Here is a 19,631-nt window from a genome sequence, read left to right as displayed (position 1 = left end):
CATAGGGTTCAGTGTAAACCAGTGAGATTCCCACAGGGTTCATGTGTTAATCAGTGAGACTCCCATAGGGTTCAGTGTTAATCAATGAGACTCCCATAGGGTTCAATGTTAATCAGTGAGACTCCCACAGGGTTCAGTGTTAATCAGTGAGACTCCCACAGGGTTCAGTGTTAATCAGTGAGACTCACTCAGGGTTTATGTGTTAATCAGTGAGACTCCCACAGGGTTCAGTGTTAATCAGTGAGACTCTCACAGGGTTCAGTGTTAATCAGTGAGACTCCCACAGGGTTCAGTGTTAATCAGTGAGACTCCCATTGGGTTAAGTGTTAATCACTGAAACTCCCATAGGGTTCAGTGTTAATCAGTGACACTCCCATAGGGTTCAGTCTTAATCAGTGAGACTCCCACTTGGTTCAGTGTTAATCAGTGAGACTCCCATAGGGTTCAGTGTTAATCAGTGAGACTCCCACAGGGTTCAGTGTTAATCAGTGAGACTCCCACAGGGTTCAGTGTTAATCCGTGAGACTTTCACAAGGTTCAGTGTTAATCAGTGAAACTCCCACAGGGTTCAGGGGTAATCAGTGAAACTCCCACAGGGTTCAGTGTTAATCAGTGAGACTCCCACAGGGTTCAGTGTTAATCAGTGAGACTCCCACAGTGTTCAGTGTTAATCAGTGAGACTCCCACAGGGTTCAGTGTTAATCAGTGAGACTCCCACAGGGTTCAGTGTTAATCAGTGAGACTCCTACAGGGTTCAGTGTTAATCAGTGAAACTCCCACAGGGTTCAGGGGTAATCAGTGAGACTCCCACAGGGTTCAGTGTTAATCAGTGAGACTCCCACAGGGTTCAGTGTTAATCAGTGAGACTTCCACAGTGTTCAGTGTTAATCAGTGAGACTCCCATAGGGTTCAGTGTTAATCATTGAGAATCCCATAGAGTTCGGTGTTAATCAGTGAGCATCCCATAGGGTTAATTGTTAATCAGTGAGACTCCCATAGGGTTCAGTGTTAATCAGTGAGACTCCCATAGGTGTCAGTGTTAATCAGTGCGACTCCCACAGGGTTCAGTGTTAATCAGTGAGACTCCCATAGGGTTCAGTGTTAATCAGTGAGACTCCCACAGGGTTCAGTGTTAATCAATGAGACTCCCACAGTGTCCAGTGTTAATCAGTGAGACTACCACAGTGTTCAGTGTTAATCAGTGAGACTCCCACAAGGTTCAGTGTTAATCAGTGAGACTCCCACAGGGTTCAGTGTTAATCAGTGAGACTCCCATAGGGTTCAGTGTAAACCAGTGAGATTCCCACAGGGTTCATGTGTTAATCAGTGAGACTCCCATAGGGTTCAGTGTTAATCAATGAGACTCCCATAGGGTTCAGTGTTAATCAGTGAGACTCCCACAGGGTTCAGTGTTAATCAGTGAGACTCCCACAGGGTTCAGTGTTAATCAGTGAGACTCACTCAGGGTTTATGTGTTAATCAGTGAGACTCCCACAGTGTTCAGTGTTAATCAGTGAGAATCCCATAGGGTTCAGTTTTAATCACTGAGACTCCCACAGGGTTCAGTGTTAATCCGTGAGACTTTCACAAGGTTCAGTGTTAATCAGTGAAACTCCCACAGGGTTCAGGGGTAATCAGTGAAACTCCCACAGGGTTCAGTGTTAATCAGTGAGACTCCCACAGGGTTCAGTGTTAATCAGTGAGACTCCCACAGTGTTCAGTGTTAATCAGTGAGACTCCCACAGGGTTCAGTGTTAATCAGTGAGACTCCCACAGGGTTCAGTGTTAATCAGTGAGACTCCTACAGGGTTCAGTGTTAATCAGTGAAACTCCCACAGGGTTCAGGGGTAATCAGTGAGACTCCCACAGGGTTCAGTGTTAATCAGTGAGACTCCCACAGGGTTCAGTGTTAATCAGTGAGACTTCCACAGTGTTCAGTGTTAATCAGTGAGACTCCCATAGGGTTCAGTGTTAATCATTGAGAATCCCATAGAGTTCGGTGTTAATCAGTGAGCATCCCATAGGGTTAATTGTTAATCAGTGAGACTCCCATAGGGTTCAGTGTTAATCAGTGAGACTCCCATAGGTGTCAGTGTTAATCAGTGCGACTCCCACAGGGTTCAGTGTTAATCAGTGAGACTCCCATAGGGTTCAGTGTTAATCAGTGAGACTCCCACAGGGTTCAGTGTTAATCAATGAGACTCCCACAGTGTCCAGTGTTAATCAGTGAGACTACCACAGTGTTCAGTGTTAATCAGTGAGACTCCCACAAGGTTCAGTGTTAATCAGTGAGACTCCCACAGGGTTCAGTGTTAATCAGTGAGACTCCCATAGGGTTCAGTGTAAACCAGTGAGATTCCCACAGGGTTCATGTGTTAATCAGTGAGACTCCCATAGGGTTCAGTGTTAATCAATGAGACTCCCATAGGGTTCAGTGTTAATCAGTGAGACTCCCACAGGGTTCAGTGTTAATCAGTGAGACTCCCACAGGGTTCAGTGTTAATCAGTGAGACTCACTCAGGGTTTATGTGTTAATCAGTGAGACTCCCACAGTGTTCAGTGTTAATCAGTGAGAATCCCATAGGGTTCAGTTTTAATCACTGAGACTCCCACAGGGTTCAGTGTTAATCAGTGAGACTCCCATAGGGTTCAGTGTTAATCAGTGAGAATCCCATAGATGTCAGTGATAATCAGTGAGACTCCCATAGGGTTCATTGTTAATCAGTGAGACTCCCATAGGGTTCAGCGTTAATCTGTGAAACTCCCAGAGGGTTCAGTGTTAATCATTGAGACTCCCACAGGGTTCAGTGTTAATCAGTGAGACTCCCATAGGGTTCAGTGTTAATCAGTGAGACTCCCACAGGGTTCAGTGTTAATCAGTGAGACTCCCATAGGGTTCAGTGTTAATCAGTGAGACTCCCACAGGGTTCAGTGTTAATCAATGAGACTCCCACAGTGTCCAGTGTTAATCAGTGAGACTACCACAGTGTTCAGTGTTAATCAGTGAGACTCCCACAAGGTTCAGTGTTAATCAGTGAGACTCCCACAGTGTTCAGTGTTAATCAGTGAGACTCCCACAGTGCTCAGTGTTAATCAGTGAGACTCCCATAGGGTTCAGTTTTAATCACTGAGACTCCCACAGGGTTCAGTGTTAATCAGTGAGACTCCCATAGGGTTCAGTGTTAATCAGTGAGAATCCCATAGATGTCAGTGATAATCAGTGAGACTCCCATAGGGTTCATTGTTAATCAGTGAGACTCCCATAGGGTTCAGCGTTAATCTGTGAAACTCCCAGAGGGTTCAGTGTTAATCATTGAGACTCCCACAGGGTTCAGTGTTAATCAGTGAGACTCCCATAGGGTTCAGTGTTAATCAGTGAGACTCCCACAGGGTTCAGTGTTAATCAGTGAGACTCCCACAGGGGTCAGTGTTAATCAGTGAGATTCCCACAGGGTTCAGTGTTAATCAGTGAGGCTCCCACAGGGTTCAGTATTAATCAGTGAGACTCACACAGGGTTCATGTGTTAATCAGTGAGACTCCCATAGGGTTCAGTGTTAATCAGTGAGACTCCCACAGGGTTCAGTGTTAATCAGTGATACTCCCACAGTGTTCAGTGTTAATCAGTGAGACTCCCACAGGGTTCAGTGTTAATCAGTGAGACTCCCACAGTCTTCAGTGTTAATCAGTGAGACTCCCACAGTGTTCATTGTTAATCAGTGAGACTCCCATAGGGTTCAGTGTTAATCAGTGAGACTCCCACAGGGTTCAGTGCTAATCAGTGAGACTCCCACAGGGTTCAGTGTTAATCAGTGAGACTGCCACAGGGTTCAGTGTTAATCAGTGAGACTCCCACAGGGTTCAGTGTTAATCAGTGAGACTTCCACAGTGTTCAGTGTTAATCAGTGAGACTCCCATAGGGTTCAGTGTTAATCATTGAGAATCCCATAGAGTTCGGTGTTAATCAGTGAGCATCCCATAGGGTTAATTGTTATTCAGTGAGACTCCCATAGGGTTCAGTGTTAATCAGTGAGACTCCCATAGGTGTCAGTGTTAATCAGTGAGACTCCCACAGGGTTCAGTGTTAATCAGTGAGACTCCCATAGGGTTCAGTGTTAATCAGTGAGACTCCCACAGGGTTCAGTGTTAATCAATGAGACTCCCACAGTGTCCAGTGTTAATCAGTGAGACTACCACAGTGTTCAGTGTTAATCAGTGAGACTCCCACAAGGTTCAGTGTTAATCAGTGAGACTCCCACAGGGTTCAGTGTTAATCAGTGAGACTCCCATAGGGTTCAGTGTAAACCAGTGAGATTCCCACAGGGTTCATGTGTTAATCAGTGAGACTCCCATAGGGTTCAGTGTTAATCAATGAGACTCCCATAGGGTTCAGTGTTAATCAGTGAGACTCCCACAGGGTTCAGTGTTAATCAGTGAGACTCCCACAGGGTTCAGTGTTAATCAGTGAGACTCACTCAGGGTTTATGTGTTAATCAGTGAGACTCCCACAGTGTTCAGTGTTAATCAGTGAGAATCCCATAGGGTTCAGTTTTAATCACTGAGACTCCCACAGGGTTCAGTGTTAATCAGTGAGACTCCCATAGGGTTCAGTGTTAATCAGTGAGAATCCCATAGATGTCAGTGATAATCAGTGAGACTCCCATAGGGTTCATTGTTAATCAGTGAGACTCCCATAGGGTTCAGCGTTAATCTGTGAAACTCCCAGAGGGTTCAGTGTTAATCATTGAGACTCCCACAGGGTTCAGTGTTAATCAGTGAGACTCCCATAGGGTTCAGTGTTAATCAGTGAGACTCCCACAGGGTTCAGTGTTAATCAGTGAGACTCCCATAGGGTTCAGTGTTAATCAGTGAGACTCCCACAGGGTTCAGTGTTAATCAATGAGACTCCCACAGTGTCCAGTGTTAATCAGTGAGACTACCACAGTGTTCAGTGTTAATCAGTGAGACTCCCACAAGGTTCAGTGTTAATCAGTGAGACTCCCACAGTGTTCAGTGTTAATCAGTGAGACTCCCACAGTGCTCAGTGTTAATCAGTGAGACTCCCATAGGGTTCAGTTTTAATCACTGAGACTCCCACAGGGTTCAGTGTTAATCAGTGAGACTCCCATAGGGTTCAGTGTTAATCAGTGAGAATCCCATAGATGTCAGTGATAATCAGTGAGACTCCCATAGGGTTCATTGTTAATCAGTGAGACTCCCATAGGGTTCAGCGTTAATCTGTGAAACTCCCAGAGGGTTCAGTGTTAATCATTGAGACTCCCACAGGGTTCAGTGTTAATCAGTGAGACTCCCATAGGGTTCAGTGTTAATCAGTGAGACTCCCACAGGGTTCAGTGTTAATCAGTGAGACTCCCACAGGGGTCAGTGTTAATCAGTGAGATTCCCACAGGGTTCAGTGTTAATCAGTGAGGCTCCCACAGGGTTCAGTATTAATCAGTGAGACTCACACAGGGTTCATGTGTTAATCAGTGAGACTCCCATAGGGTTCAGTGTTAATCAGTGAGACTCCCACAGGGTTCAGTGTTAATCAGTGATACTCCCACAGTGTTCAGTGTTAATCAGTGAGACTCCCACAGGGTTCAGTGTTAATCAGTGAGACTCCCACAGTCTTCAGTGTTAATCAGTGAGACTCCCACAGTGTTCATTGTTAATCAGTGAGACTCCCATAGGGTTCAGTGTTAATCAGTGAGACTCCCACAGGGTTCAGTGCTAATCAGTGAGACTCCCACAGGGTTCAGTGTTAATCAGTGAGACTGCCACAGGGTTCAGTGTTAATCAGTGAGACTCCCATAGGGTTCAGTGTTAATCAGTGAGACTCCCACAGGGTTCAGTGTTAATCATTGAGAATCCCATAGAGTTCAGTGTTAATCAGTGAGACTCCCATAGGTGTCAGTGTTAATCAGTGAGACTCCCACAGGGTTCAGTGTTAATCAGTGAGACTCCCATAGGGTTCAGTGTTAATCAGTGAGACTCCCACAGGGTTCAGTGTTAATCAATGAGACTCCCACAGTGTCCAGTGTTAATCAGTGAGACTACCACAGTGTTCAGTGTTAATCAGTGAGACTCCCACAAGGTTCAGTGTTAATCAGTGAGACTCCCACAGTGTTCAGTGTTAATCAGTGAGACTCCCACAGTGTTCAGTGTTAATCAGTGAGACTCCCATAGGGTTCAGTTTTAATCACTGAGACTCCCACAGGGTTCAGTGTTAATCAGTGAGACTCCCATAGGGTTCAGTGTTAATCAGTGAGACTCCCACAGGGTTCAGTGTTAATCAGTGAGACTCCCACAGTCTTCAGTGTTAATCAGTGAGACTCCCACAGTGTTCATTGTTAATCAGTGAGACTCCCATAGGGTTCAGTGTTAATCAGTGAGACTCCCACAGGGTTCAGTGGTAATCAGTGAGACTCCCACAGGGTTCAGTGTTAATCAGTGAGACTCCCACAGGGTTCAGTGTTAATCAGTGAGACTCCCATAGGGTTCAGTGTTAATCAGTGAGACTCCCACAGGGTTCATTGTTAATCACTGAGTGTCCCACAGTGTTCAGTGTTAATCAGTGAGACTCCCATAGGGTTCAGTGTTAATCATTGAGACTCCCACAGGGTTCAGTGTTAATCAGTGAGACTCCCATAGGGTTCAGTGTTAATCAGTGAGACTCCCACAGGGTTCAGTGTTAATCAGTGAGACTCCCACAGGGGTCAGTGTTAATCAGTGAGATTCCCACAGGGTTCAGTGTTAATCAGTGAGGCTCCCACAGGGTTCAGTATTAATCAGTGAGACTCACACAGGGTTCATGTGTTAATCAGTGAGACTCCCATAGGGTTCAGTGTTAATCAGTGAGACTCCCACAGGGTTCAGTGTTAATCAGTGATACTCCCACAGTGTTCAGTGTTAATCAGTGAGACTCCCACAGGGTTCAGTGTTAATCAGTGAGACTCCCACAGTCTTCAGTGTTAATCAGTGAGACTCCCACAGTGTTCATTGTTAATCAGTGAGACTCCCATAGGGTTCAGTGTTAATCAGTGAGACTCCCACAGGGTTCAGTGCTAATCAGTGAGACTCCCACAGGGTTCAGTGTTAATCAGTGAGACTGCCACAGGGTTCAGTGTTAATCAGTGAGACTCCCATAGGGTTCAGTGTTAATCAGTGAGACTCCCACAGGGTTCAGTGTTAATCCTTGAGAATCCCATAGAGTTCAGTGTTAATCAGTGAGACTCCCATAGGTGTCAGTGTTAATCAGTGAGACTCCCACAGGGTTCAGTGTTAATCAGTGAGACTCCCATAGGGTTCAGTGTTAATCAGTGAGACTCCCACAGGGTTCAGTGTTAATCAATGAGACTCCCACAGTGTCCAGTGTTAATCAGTGAGACTACCACAGTGTTCAGTGTTAATCAGTGAGACTCCCACAAGGTTCAGTGTTAATCAGTGAGACTCCCACAGTGTTCAGTGTTAATCAGTGAGACTCCCACAGTGTTCAGTGTTAATCAGTGAGACTCCCATAGGGTTCAGTTTTAATCACTGAGACTCCCACAGGGTTCAGTGTTAATCAGTGAGACTCCCATAGGGTTCAGTGTTAATCAGTGAGACTCCCACAGGGTTCAGTGTTAATCAGTGAGACTCCCACAGTCTTCAGTGTTAATCAGTGAGACTCCCACAGTGTTCATTGTTAATCAGTGAGACTCCCATAGGGTTCAGTGTTAATCAGTGAGACTCCCACAGGGTTCAGTGGTAATCAGTGAGACTCCCACAGGGTTCAGTGTTAATCAGTGAGACTCCCACAGGGTTCAGTGTTAATCAGTGAGACTCCCATAGGGTTCAGTGTTAATCAGTGAGACTCCCACAGGGTTCATTGTTAATCACTGAGTGTCCCACAGTGTTCAGTGTTAATCAGTGAGACTCCCATAGGGTTCAGTGTTAATCATTGAGAATCCCATAGAGTTCGGTGTTAATCAGTGAGACTCCCATAGGGTTAATTGTTAATCAGTGAGACTCCCATAGGGTTCAGTGTTAATCAGTGAGACTCCCATAGGTGTCAGTGTTAATCAGTGAGACTCCCACAGGGTTCAGTGTTAATCAGTGAGACTCCCATAGGGTTCAGTGTTAATCAGTGAGACTCCCACAGGGTTCAGTGTTAATCAATGAGACTCCCACAGTGTCCAGTGTTAATCAGTGAGACTACCACAGTGTTCAGTGTTAATCAGTGAGACTCCCATAAGGTTCAGTGTTAATCAGTGAGACTCCCACAGTGTTCAGTGTTAATCAGTGAGACTCCCACAGTGTTCAGTGTTAATCAGTGAGACTCCCATACGGTTCAGTTTTAATCACTGAGACTCCCACATGGTTCATTGTTAATCAGTGAGACTCCCTCAGGGTTCAGTGTTAATCAGTGAGACTCCCACAGTGTTCAGTGTTAATCAGTGAAACTCCCACAGGGTTCAGGGGTAATCAGTGAAACTCCCACAGGGTTCAGTGTTAATCAGTGAGACTCCCACAGGGTTCAGTGTTAATCAGTGAGACTCCCACAGTGTTCAGTGTTAATCAGTGAGACTCCCACAGGGTTCAGTGTTAATCAGTGAGACTCCCACAGGGTTCAGTGTTAATCAGTGAGACTCCTACAGGGTTCAGTGTTAATCAGTGAAACTCCCACAGGGTTCAGGGGTAATCAGTGAGACTCCCACAGGGTTCAGTGTTAATCAGTGAGACTCCCACAGGGTTCAGTGTTAATCAGTGAGACTTCCACAGTGTTCAGTGTTAATCAGTGAGACTCCCATAGGGTTCAGTGTTAATCATTGAGAATCCCATAGAGTTCGGTGTTAATCAGTGAGCATCCCATAGGGTTAATTGTTAATCAGTGAGACTCCCATAGGGTTCAGTGTTAATCAGTGAGACTCCCATAGGGTTCAGTGTTAATCAGTGAGACTCCCACAGGGTTCAGTGGTAATCAGTGAGACTCCCACAGGGTTCAGTGTTAATCAGTGAGACTCCCACAGGGTTCAGTGTTAATCAGTGAGACTCCCATAGGGTTCAGTGTTAATCAGTGAGACTCCCACAGGGTTCATTGTTAATCACTGAGTGTCCCACAGTGTTCAGTGTTAATCAGTGAGACTCCCATAGGGTTCAGTGTTAATCATTGAGACTCCCACAGGGTTCAGTGTTAATCAGTGAGACTCCCATAGGGTTCAGTGTTAATCAGTGAGACTCCCACAGGGTTCAGTGTTAATCAGTGAGACTCCCACAGGGGTCAGTGTTAATCAGTGAGATTCCCACAGGGTTCAGTGTTAATCAGTGAGGCTCCCACAGGGTTCAGTATTAATCAGTGAGACTCACACAGGGTTCATGTGTTAATCAGTGAGACTCCCATAGGGTTCAGTGTTAATCAGTGAGACTCCCACAGGGTTCAGTGTTAATCAGTGATACTCCCACAGTGTTCAGTGTTAATCAGTGAGACTCCCACAGGGTTCAGTGTTAATCAGTGAGACTCCCACAGTCTTCAGTGTTAATCAGTGAGACTCCCACAGTGTTCATTGTTAATCAGTGAGACTCCCATAGGGTTCAGTGTTAATCAGTGAGACTCCCACAGGGTTCAGTGCTAATCAGTGAGACTCCCACAGGGTTCAGTGTTAATCAGTGAGACTGCCACAGGGTTCAGTGTTAATCAGTGAGACTCCCATAGGGTTCAGTGTTAATCAGTGAGACTCCCACAGGGTTCAGTGTTAATCATTGAGAATCCCATAGAGTTCAGTGTTAATCAGTGAGACTCCCATAGGTGTCAGTGTTAATCAGTGAGACTCCCACAGGGTTCAGTGTTAATCAGTGAGACTCCCATAGGGTTCAGTGTTAATCAGTGAGACTCCCACAGGGTTCAGTGTTAATCAATGAGACTCCCACAGTGTCCAGTGTTAATCAGTGAGACTACCACAGTGTTCAGTGTTAATCAGTGAGACTCCCACAAGGTTCAGTGTTAATCAGTGAGACTCCCACAGTGTTCAGTGTTAATCAGTGAGACTCCCACAGTGTTCAGTGTTAATCAGTGAGACTCCCATAGGGTTCAGTTTTAATCACTGAGACTCCCACAGGGTTCAGTGTTAATCAGTGAGACTCCCATAGGGTTCAGTGTTAATCAGTGAGACTCCCACAGGGTTCAGTGTTAATCAGTGAGACTCCCACAGTCTTCAGTGTTAATCAGTGAGACTCCCACAGTGTTCATTGTTAATCAGTGAGACTCCCATAGGGTTCAGTGTTAATCAGTGAGACTCCCACAGGGTTCAGTGGTAATCAGTGAGACTCCCACAGGGTTCAGTGTTAATCAGTGAGACTCCCACAGGGTTCAGTGTTAATCAGTGAGACTCCCATAGGGTTCAGTGTTAATCAGTGAGACTCCCACAGGGTTCATTGTTAATCACTGAGTGTCCCACAGTGTTCAGTGTTAATCAGTGAGACTCCCATAGGGTTCAGTGTTAATCATTGAGAATCCCATAGAGTTCGGTGTTAATCAGTGAGACTCCCATAGGGTTAATTGTTAATCAGTGAGACTCCCATAGGGTTCAGTGTTAATCAGTGAGACTCCCATAGGTGTCAGTGTTAATCAGTGAGACTCCCACAGGGTTCAGTGTTAATCAGTGAGACTCCCATAGGGTTCAGTGTTAATCAGTGAGACTCCCACAGGGTTCAGTGTTAATCAATGAGACTCCCACAGTGTCCAGTGTTAATCAGTGAGACTACCACAGTGTTCAGTGTTAATCAGTGAGACTCCCATAAGGTTCAGTGTTAATCAGTGAGACTCCCACAGTGTTCAGTGTTAATCAGTGAGACTCCCACAGTGTTCAGTGTTAATCAGTGAGACTCCCATACGGTTCAGTTTTAATCACTGAGACTCCCACATGGTTCATTGTTAATCAGTAAGACTCCCTCAGGGTTCAGTGTTAATCAGTGAGACTCCCACAGTGTTCAGTGTTAATCAGTGAAACTCCCACAGGGTTCAGGGGTAATCAGTGAAACTCCCACAGGGTTCAGTGTTAATCAGTGAGACTCCCACAGGGTTCAGTGTTAATCAGTGAGACTCCCACAGTGTTCAGTGTTAATCAGTGAGACTCCCACAGGGTTCAGTGTTAATCAGTGAGACTCCCACAGGGTTCAGTGTTAATCAGTGAGACTCCTACAGGGTTCAGTGTTAATCAGTGAAACTCCCACAGGGTTCAGGGGTAATCAGTGAGACTCCCACAGGGTTCAGTGTTAATCAGTGAGACTCCCACAGGGTTCAGTGTTAATCAGTGAGACTTCCACAGTGTTCAGTGTTAATCAGTGAGACTCCCATAGGGTTCAGTGTTAATCATTGAGAATCCCATAGAGTTCGGTGTTAATCAGTGAGCATCCCATAGGGTTAATTGTTAATCAGTGAGACTCCCATAGGGTTCAGTGTTAATCAGTGAGACTCCCATAGGTGTCAGTGTTAATCAGTGAGACTCCCACAGGGTTCAGTGTTAATCAGTGAGACTCCCATAGGGTTCAGTGTTAATCAGTGAGACTCCCACAGGGTTCAGTGTTAATCAATGAGACTCCCACAGTGTCCAGTGTTAATCAGTGAGACTACCACAGTGTTCAGTGTTAATCAGTGAGACTCCCACAAGGTTCAGTGTTAATCAGTGAGACTCCCACAGGGTTCAGTGTTAATCAGTGAGACTCCCATAGGGTTCAGTGTAAACCAGTGAGATTCCCACAGGGTTCATGTGTTAATCAGTGAGACTCCCATAGGGTTCAGTGTTAATCAATGAGACTCCCATAGGGTTCAGTGTTAATCAGTGAGACACCCACTGGGTTCAGTGTTAATCAGTGAGACTCCCACAGGGTTCAGTGTTAATCAGTGAGACTCACTCAGGGTTTATGTGTTAATCAGTGAGACTCCCACAGTGTTCAGTGTTAATCAGTGAGAATCCCATAGGGTTCAGTTTTAATCACTGAGACTCCCACAGGGTTCAGTGTTAATCAGTGAGACTCACTCAGGGTTTATGTGTTAATCAGTGAGACTCCCACAGGGTTCAGTGTTAATCAGTGAGACTCTTTCAGGGTTCAGTGTTAATCAGTGAGACTCCCACAGGGTTCAGTGTTAATCAGTGAGACTCCCATTGGGTTAAGTGTTAATCACTGAAACTCCCATAGGGTTCAGTGTTAATCAGTGACACTCCCATAGGGTTCAGTCTTAATCAGTGAGACTCCCACTTGGTTCAGTGTTAATCAGTGAGACTCCCATAGGGTTCAGTGTTAATCAGTGAGACTCCCACAGGGTTCAGTGTTAATCAGTGAGACTCCCACAGGGTTCAGTGTTAATCCGTGAGACTTTCACAAGGTTCAGTGTTAATCAGTGAAACTCCCACAGGGTTCAGGGGTAATCAGTGAAACTCCCACAGGGTTCAGTGTTAATCAGTGAGACTCCCACAGGGTTCAGTGTTAATCAGTGAGACTCCCACAGTGTTCAGTGTTAATCAGTGAGACTCCCACAGGGTTCAGTGTTAATCAGTGAGACTCCCATAGGGTTCAGTGTTAATCATTGAGAATCCCATAGAGTTCGGTGTTAATCAGTGAGCATCCCATAGGGTTAATTGTTAATCAGTGAGACTCCCATAGGGTTCAGTGTTAATCAGTGAGACTCCCATAGGTGTCAGTGTTAATCAGTGAGACTCCCACAGGGTTCAGTGTTAATCAGTGAGACTCCCATAGGGTTCAGTGTTAATCAGTGAGACTCCCACAGGGTTCAGTGTTAATCAATGAGACTCCCACAGTGTCCAGTGTTAATCAGTGAGACTACCACAGTGTTCAGTGTTAATCAGTGAGACTCCCACAAGGTTCAGTGTTAATCAGTGAGACTCCCACAGGGTTCAGTGTTAATCAGTGAGACTCCCATAGGGTTCAGTGTAAACCAGTGAGATTCCCACAGGGTTCATGTGTTAATCAGTGAGACTCCCATAGGGTTCAGTGTTAATCAATGAGACTCCCATAGGGTTCAGTGTTAATCAGTGAGACTCCCATAGGTGTCAGTGTTAATCATTGAGAATCCCATAGAGTTCGGTGTTAATCAGTGAGCATCCCATAGGGTTAATTGTTAATCAGTGAGACTCCCATAGGGTTCAGTGTTAATCAGTGAGACTCCCATAGGTGTCAGTGTTAATCAGTGAGACTCCCACAGGGTTCAGTGTTAATCAGTGAGACTCCCATAGGGTTCAGTGTTAATCAGTGAGACTCCCACAGGGTTCAGTGTTAATCAATGAGACTCCCACAGTGTCCAGTGTTAATCAGTGAGACTACCACAGTGTTCAGTGTTAATCAGTGAGACTCCCACAAGGTTCAGTGTTAATCAGTGAGACTCCCACAGGGTTCAGTGTTAATCAGTGAGACTCCCATAGGGTTCAGTGTAAACCAGTGAGATTCCCACAGGGTTCATGTGTTAATCAGTGAGACTCCCATAGGGTTCAGTGTTAATCAATGAGACTCCCATAGGGTTCAGTGTTAATCAGTGAGACTCCCACAGGGTTCAGTGTTAATCAGTGAGACTCCCACAGGGTTCAGTGTTAATCAGTGAGACTCACTCAGGGTTTATGTGTTAATCAGTGAGACTCCCACAGGGTTCAGTGTTAATCAGTGAGACTCTCACAGGGTTCAGTGTTAATCAGTGAGACTCCCACAGGGTTCAGTGTTAATCAGTGAGACTCCCATTGGGTTAAGTGTTAATCACTGAAACTCCCATAGGGTTCAGTGTTAATCAGTGACACTCCCATAGGGTTCAGTCTTAATCAGTGAGACTCCCACTTGGTTCAGTGTTAATCAGTGAGACTCCCATAGGGTTCAGTGTTAATCAGTGAGACTCCCACAGGGTTCAGTGTTAATCAGTGAGACTCCCACAGGGTTCAGTGTTAATCCGTGAGACTTTCACAAGGTTCAGTGTTAATCAGTGAAACTCCCACAGGGTTCAGGGGTAATCAGTGAAACTCCCACAGGGTTCAGTGTTAATCAGTGAGACTCCCACAGGGTTCAGTGTTAATCAGTGAGACTCCCACTGTGTTCAGTGTTAATCAGTGAGACTCCCACAGGGTTCAGTGTTAATCAGTGAGACTCCCACAGGGTTCAGTGTTAATCAGTGAGACTCCTACAGGGTTCAGTGTTAATCAGTGAAACTCCCACAGGGTTCAGGGGTAATCAGTGAGACTCCCACAGGGTTCAGTGTTAATCAGTGAGACTCCCACAGGGTTCAGTGTTAATCAGTGAGACTTCCACAGTGTTCAGTGTTAATCAGTGAGACTCCCATAGGGTTCAGTGTTAATCATTGAGAATCCCATAGAGTTCGGTGTTAATCAGTGAGCATCCCATAGGGTTAATTGTTAATCAGTGAGACTCCCATAGGGTTCAGTGTTAATCAGTGAGACTCCCATAGGTGTCAGTGTTAATCAGTGAGACTCCCACAGGGTTCAGTGTTAATCAGTGAGACTCCCATAGGGTTCAGTGTTAATCAGTGAGACTCCCACAGGGTTCAGTGTTAATCAATGAGACTCCCACAGTGTCCAGTGTTAATCAGTGAGACTACCACAGTGTTCAGTGTTAATCAGTGAGACTCCCACAAGGTTCAGTGTTAATCAGTGAGACTCCCACAGGGTTCAGTGTTAATCAGTGAGACTCCCATAGGGTTCAGTGTAAACCAGTGAGATTCCCACAGGGTTCATGTGTTAATCAGTGAGACTCCCATAGGGTTCAGTGTTAATCAATGAGACTCCCATAGGGTTCAGTGTTAATCAGTGAGACTCCCACAGGGTTCAGTGTTAATCAGTGAGACTCCCACAGGGTTCAGTGTTAATCAGTGAGACTCACTCAGGGTTTATGTGTTAATCAGTGAGACTCCCACAGTGTTCAGTGTTAATCAGTGAGAATCCCATAGGGTTCAGTTTTAATCACTGAGACTCCCACAGGGTTCAGTGTTAATCAGTGAGACTCCCATAGGGTTCAGTGTTAATCAGTGAGAATCCCATAGATGTCAGTGATAATCAGTGAGACTCCCATAGGGTTCATTGTTAATCAGTGAGACTCCCATAGGGTTCAGCGTTAATCTTTGAAACTCCCAGAGGGTTCAGTGTTAATCATTGAGACTCCCACAGGGTTCAGTGTTAATCAGTGAGACTCCCATAGGGTTCAGTGTTAATCAGTGAGACTCCCACAGGGTTCAGTGTTAATCAGTGAGACTCCCATAGGGTTCAGTGTTAATCAGTGAGACTCCCACAGGGTTCAGTGTTAATCAATGAGACTCCCACAGTGTCCAGTGTTAATCAGTGAGACTACCACAGTGTTCAGTGTTAATCAGTGAGACTCCCACAAGGTTCAGTGTTAATCAGTGAGACTCCCACAGTGTTCAGTGTTAATCAGTGAGACTCCCACAGTGCTCAGTGTTAATCAGTGAGACTCCCATAGGGTTCAGTTTTAATCACTGAGACTCCCACAGGGTTCAGTGTTAATCAGTGAGACTCCCATAGGGTTCAGTGTTAATCAGTGAGAATCCCATAGATGTCAGTGATAATCAGTGAGACTCCCATAGGGTTCATTGTTAATCAGTGAGACTCCCATAGGGTTCAGCGTTAATCTGTGAAACTCCCAGAGGGTTCAGTGTTAATCATTGAGACTCCCACAGGGTTCAGTGTTAATCAGTGAGACTCCCATAGGGTTCAGTGTTAATCAGTGAGACTCCCACAGGGTTCAGTGTTAATCAGTGAGACTCCCACAGGGGTCAGTGTTAATCAGTGAGATTCCCACAGGGTTCAGTGTTAATCAGTGAGGCTCCCACAGGGTTCAGTATTAATCAGTGAGACTCACACAGGGTTCATGTGTTAATCAGTGAGACTCCCATAGGGTTCAGTGTTAATCAGTGAGACTCCCACAGGGTTCAGTGTTAATCAGTGATACTCCCACAGTGTTCAGTGTTAATCAGTGAGACTCCCACAGGGTTCAGTGTTAATCAGTGAGACTCACTCAGGGTTTATGTGTTAATCAGTGAGACTCCCACAGGGTTCAGTGTTAATCAGTGAGACTCTCACAGGGTTCAGTGTTAATCAGTGAGACTCCCACAGGGTTCAGTGTTAATCAGTGAGACTCCCATTGGGTTAAGTGTTAATCACTGAAACTCCCATAGGGTTCAGTGTTAATCAGTGACACTCCCATAGGGTTCAGTCTTAATCAGTGAGACTCCCACTTGGTTCAGTGTTAATCAGTGAGACTCCCATAGGGTTCAGTGTTAATCAGTGAGACTCCCACAGGGTTCAGTGTTAATCAGTGAGACTCCCACAGGGTTCAGTGTTAATCCGTGAGACTTTCACAAGGTTCAGTGTTAATCAGTGAAACTCCCACAGGGTTCAGGGGTAATCAGTGAAACTCCCACAGGGTTCAGTGTTAATCAGTGAGACTCCCACAGGGTTCAGTGTTAATCAGTGAGACTCCCACTGTGTTCAGTGTTAATCAGTGAGACTCCCACAGGGTTCAGTGTTAATCAGTGAGACTCCCACAGGGTTCAGTGTTAATCAGTGAGACTCCTACAGGGTTCAGTGTTAATCAGTGAAACTCCCACAGGGTTCAGGGGTAATCAGTGAGACTCCCACAGGGTTCAGTGTTAATCAGTGAGACTCCCACAGGGTTCAGTGTTAATCAGTGAGACTTCCACAGTGTTCAGTGTTAATCAGTGAGACTCCCATAGGGTTCAGTGTTAATCATTGAGAATCCCATAGAGTTCGGTGTTAATCAGTGAGCATCCCATAGGGTTAATTGTTAATCAGTGAGACTCCCATAGGGTTCAGTGTTAATCAGTGAGACTCCCATAGGTGTCAGTGTTAATCAGTGAGACTCCCACAGGGTTCAGTGTTAATCAGTGAGACTCCCATAGGGTTCAGTGTTAATCAGTGAGACTCCCACAGGGTTCAGTGTTAATCAATGAGACTCCCACAGTGTCCAGTGTTAATCAGTGAGACTACCACAGTGTTCAGTGTTAATCAGTGAGACTCCCACAAGGTTCAGTGTTAATCAGTGAGACTCCCACAGGGTTCAGTGTTAATCAGTGAGACTCCCATAGGGTTCAGTGTAAACCAGTGAGATTCCCACAGGGTTCATGTGTTAATCAGTGAGACTCCCATAGGGTTCAGTGTTAATCAATGAGACTCCCATAGGGTTCAGTGTTAATCAGTGAGACTCCCACAGGGTTCAGTGTTAATCAGTGAGACTCCCACAGGGTTCAGTGTTAATCAGTGAGACTCACTCAGGGTTTATGTGTTAATCAGTGAGACTCCCACAGTGTTCAGTGTTAATCAGTGAGAATCCCATAGGGTTCAGTTTTAATCACTGAGACTCCCACAGGGTTCAGTGTTAATCAGTGAGACTCCCATAGGGTTCAGTGTTAATCAGTGAGAATCCCATAGATGTCAGTGATAATCAGTGAGACTCCCATAGGGTTCATTGTTAATCAGTGAGACTCCCATAGGGTTCAGCGTTAATCTTTGAAACTCCCAGAGGGTTCAGTGTTAATCATTGAGACTCCCACAGGGTTCAGTGTTAATCAGTGAGACTCCCATAGGGTTCAGTGTTAATCAGTGAGACTCCCACAGGGTTCAGTGTTAATCAGTGAGACTCCCATAGGGTTCAGTGTTAATCAGTGAGACTCCCACAGGGTTCAGTGTTAATCAATGAGACTCCCACAGTGTCCAGTGTTAATCAGTGAGACTACCACAGTGTTCAGTGTTAATCAGTGAGACTCCCACAAGGTTCAGTGTTAATCAGTGAGACTCCCACAGTGTTCAGTGTTAATCAGTGAGACTCCCACAGTGCTCAGTGTTAATCAGTGAGACTCCCATAGGGTTCAGTTTTAATCACTGAGACTCCCACAGGGTTCAGTGTTAATCAGTGAGACTCCCATAGGGTTCAGTGTTAATCAGTGAGAATCCCATAGATGTCAGTGATAATCAGTGAGACTCCCATAGGGTTCATTGTTAATCAGTGAGACTCCCATAGGGTTCAGCGTTAATCTGTGAAACTCCCAGAGGGTTCAGTGTTAATCATTGAGACTCCCACAGGGTTCAGTGTTAATCAGTGAGACTCCCATAGGGTTCAGTGTTAATCAGTGAGACTCCCACAGGGTTCAGTGTTAATCAGTGAGACTCCCACAGGGGTCAGTGTTAATCAGTGAGATTCCCACAGGGTTCAGTGTTAATCAGTGAGGCTCCCACAGGGTTCAGTATTAATCAGTGAGACTCACACAGGGTTCATGTGTTAATCAGTGAGACTCCCATAGGGTTCAGTGTTAATCAGTGAGACTCCCACAGGGTTCAGTGTTAATCAGTGATACTCCCACAGTGTTCAGTGTTAATCAGTGAGACTCCCACAGGGTTCAGTGTTAATCAGTGAGACTCCCACAGTCTTCAGTGTTAATCAGTGAGACTCCCACAGTGTTCATTGTTAATCAGTGAGACTCCCATAGGGTTCAGTGTTAATCAGTGAGACTCCCACAGGGTTCAGTGCTAATCAGTGAGACTCCCACAGGGTTCAGTGTTAATCAGTGAGACTGCCACAGGGTTCAGTGTTAATCAGTGAGACTCCCACAGGGTTCAGTGTTAATCAGTGAGACTTCCACAGTGTTCAGTGTTAATCAGTGAGACTCCCATAGGGTTCAGTGTTAATCATTGAGAATCCCATAGAGTTCGGTGTTAATCAGTGAGCATCCCATAGGGTTAATTGTTATTCAGTGAGACTCCCATAGGGTTCAGTGTTAATCAGTGAGACTCCCATAGGTGTCAGTGTTAATCAGTGAGACTCCCACAGGGTTCAGTGTTAATCAGTGAGACTCCCATAGGGTTCAGTGTTAATCAGTGAGACTCCCACAGGGTTCAGTGTTAATCAATGAGACTCCCACAGTGTCCAGTGTTAATCAGTGAGACTACCACAGTGTTCAGTGTTAATCAGTGAGACTCCCACAAGGTTCAGTGTTAATCAGTGAGACTCCCACAGGGTTCAGTGTTAATCAGTGAGACTCCCATAGGGTTCAGTGTAAACCAGTGAGATTCCCACAGGGTTCATGTGTTAATCAGTGAGACTCCCATAGGGTTCAGTGTTAATCAATGAGACTCCCATAGGGTTCAGTGTTAATCAGTGAGACTCCCACAGGGTTCAGTGTTAATCAGTGAGACTCCCACAGGGTTCAGTGTTAATCAGTGAGACTCACTCAGGGTTTATGTGTTAATCAGTGAGACTCCCACAGTGTTCAGTGTTAATCAGTGAGAATCCCATAGGGTTCAGTTTTAATCACTGAGACTCCCACAGGGTTCAGTGTTAATCAGTGAGACTCCCATAGGGTTCAGTGTTAATCAGTGAGAATCCCATAGATGTCAGTGATAATCAGTGAGACTCCCATAGGGTTCATTGTTAATCAGTGAGACTCCCATAGGGTTCAGCGTTAATCTGTGAAACTCCCAGAGGGTTCAGTGTTAATCATTGAGACTCCCACAGGGTTCAGTGTTAATCAGTGAGACTCCCATAGGGTTCAGTGTTAATCAGTGAGACTCCCACAGGGTTCAGTGTTAATCAGTGAGACTCCCATAGGGTTCAG

This window comes from Petromyzon marinus, chromosome 85 (assembly GCF_048934315.1).
Source record: "Petromyzon marinus isolate PM22_M1 ecotype Great Lakes invasive population chromosome 85, UKy_Petmar_22M1.pri1.0, whole genome shotgun sequence".
Classification (NCBI taxonomy): Eukaryota; Metazoa; Chordata; class Hyperoartia; order Petromyzontiformes; family Petromyzontidae; genus Petromyzon; species Petromyzon marinus.
The sequence above is the reverse complement of the archived record's forward strand: the minus strand, read 5'-3'. Positions refer to the sequence as shown.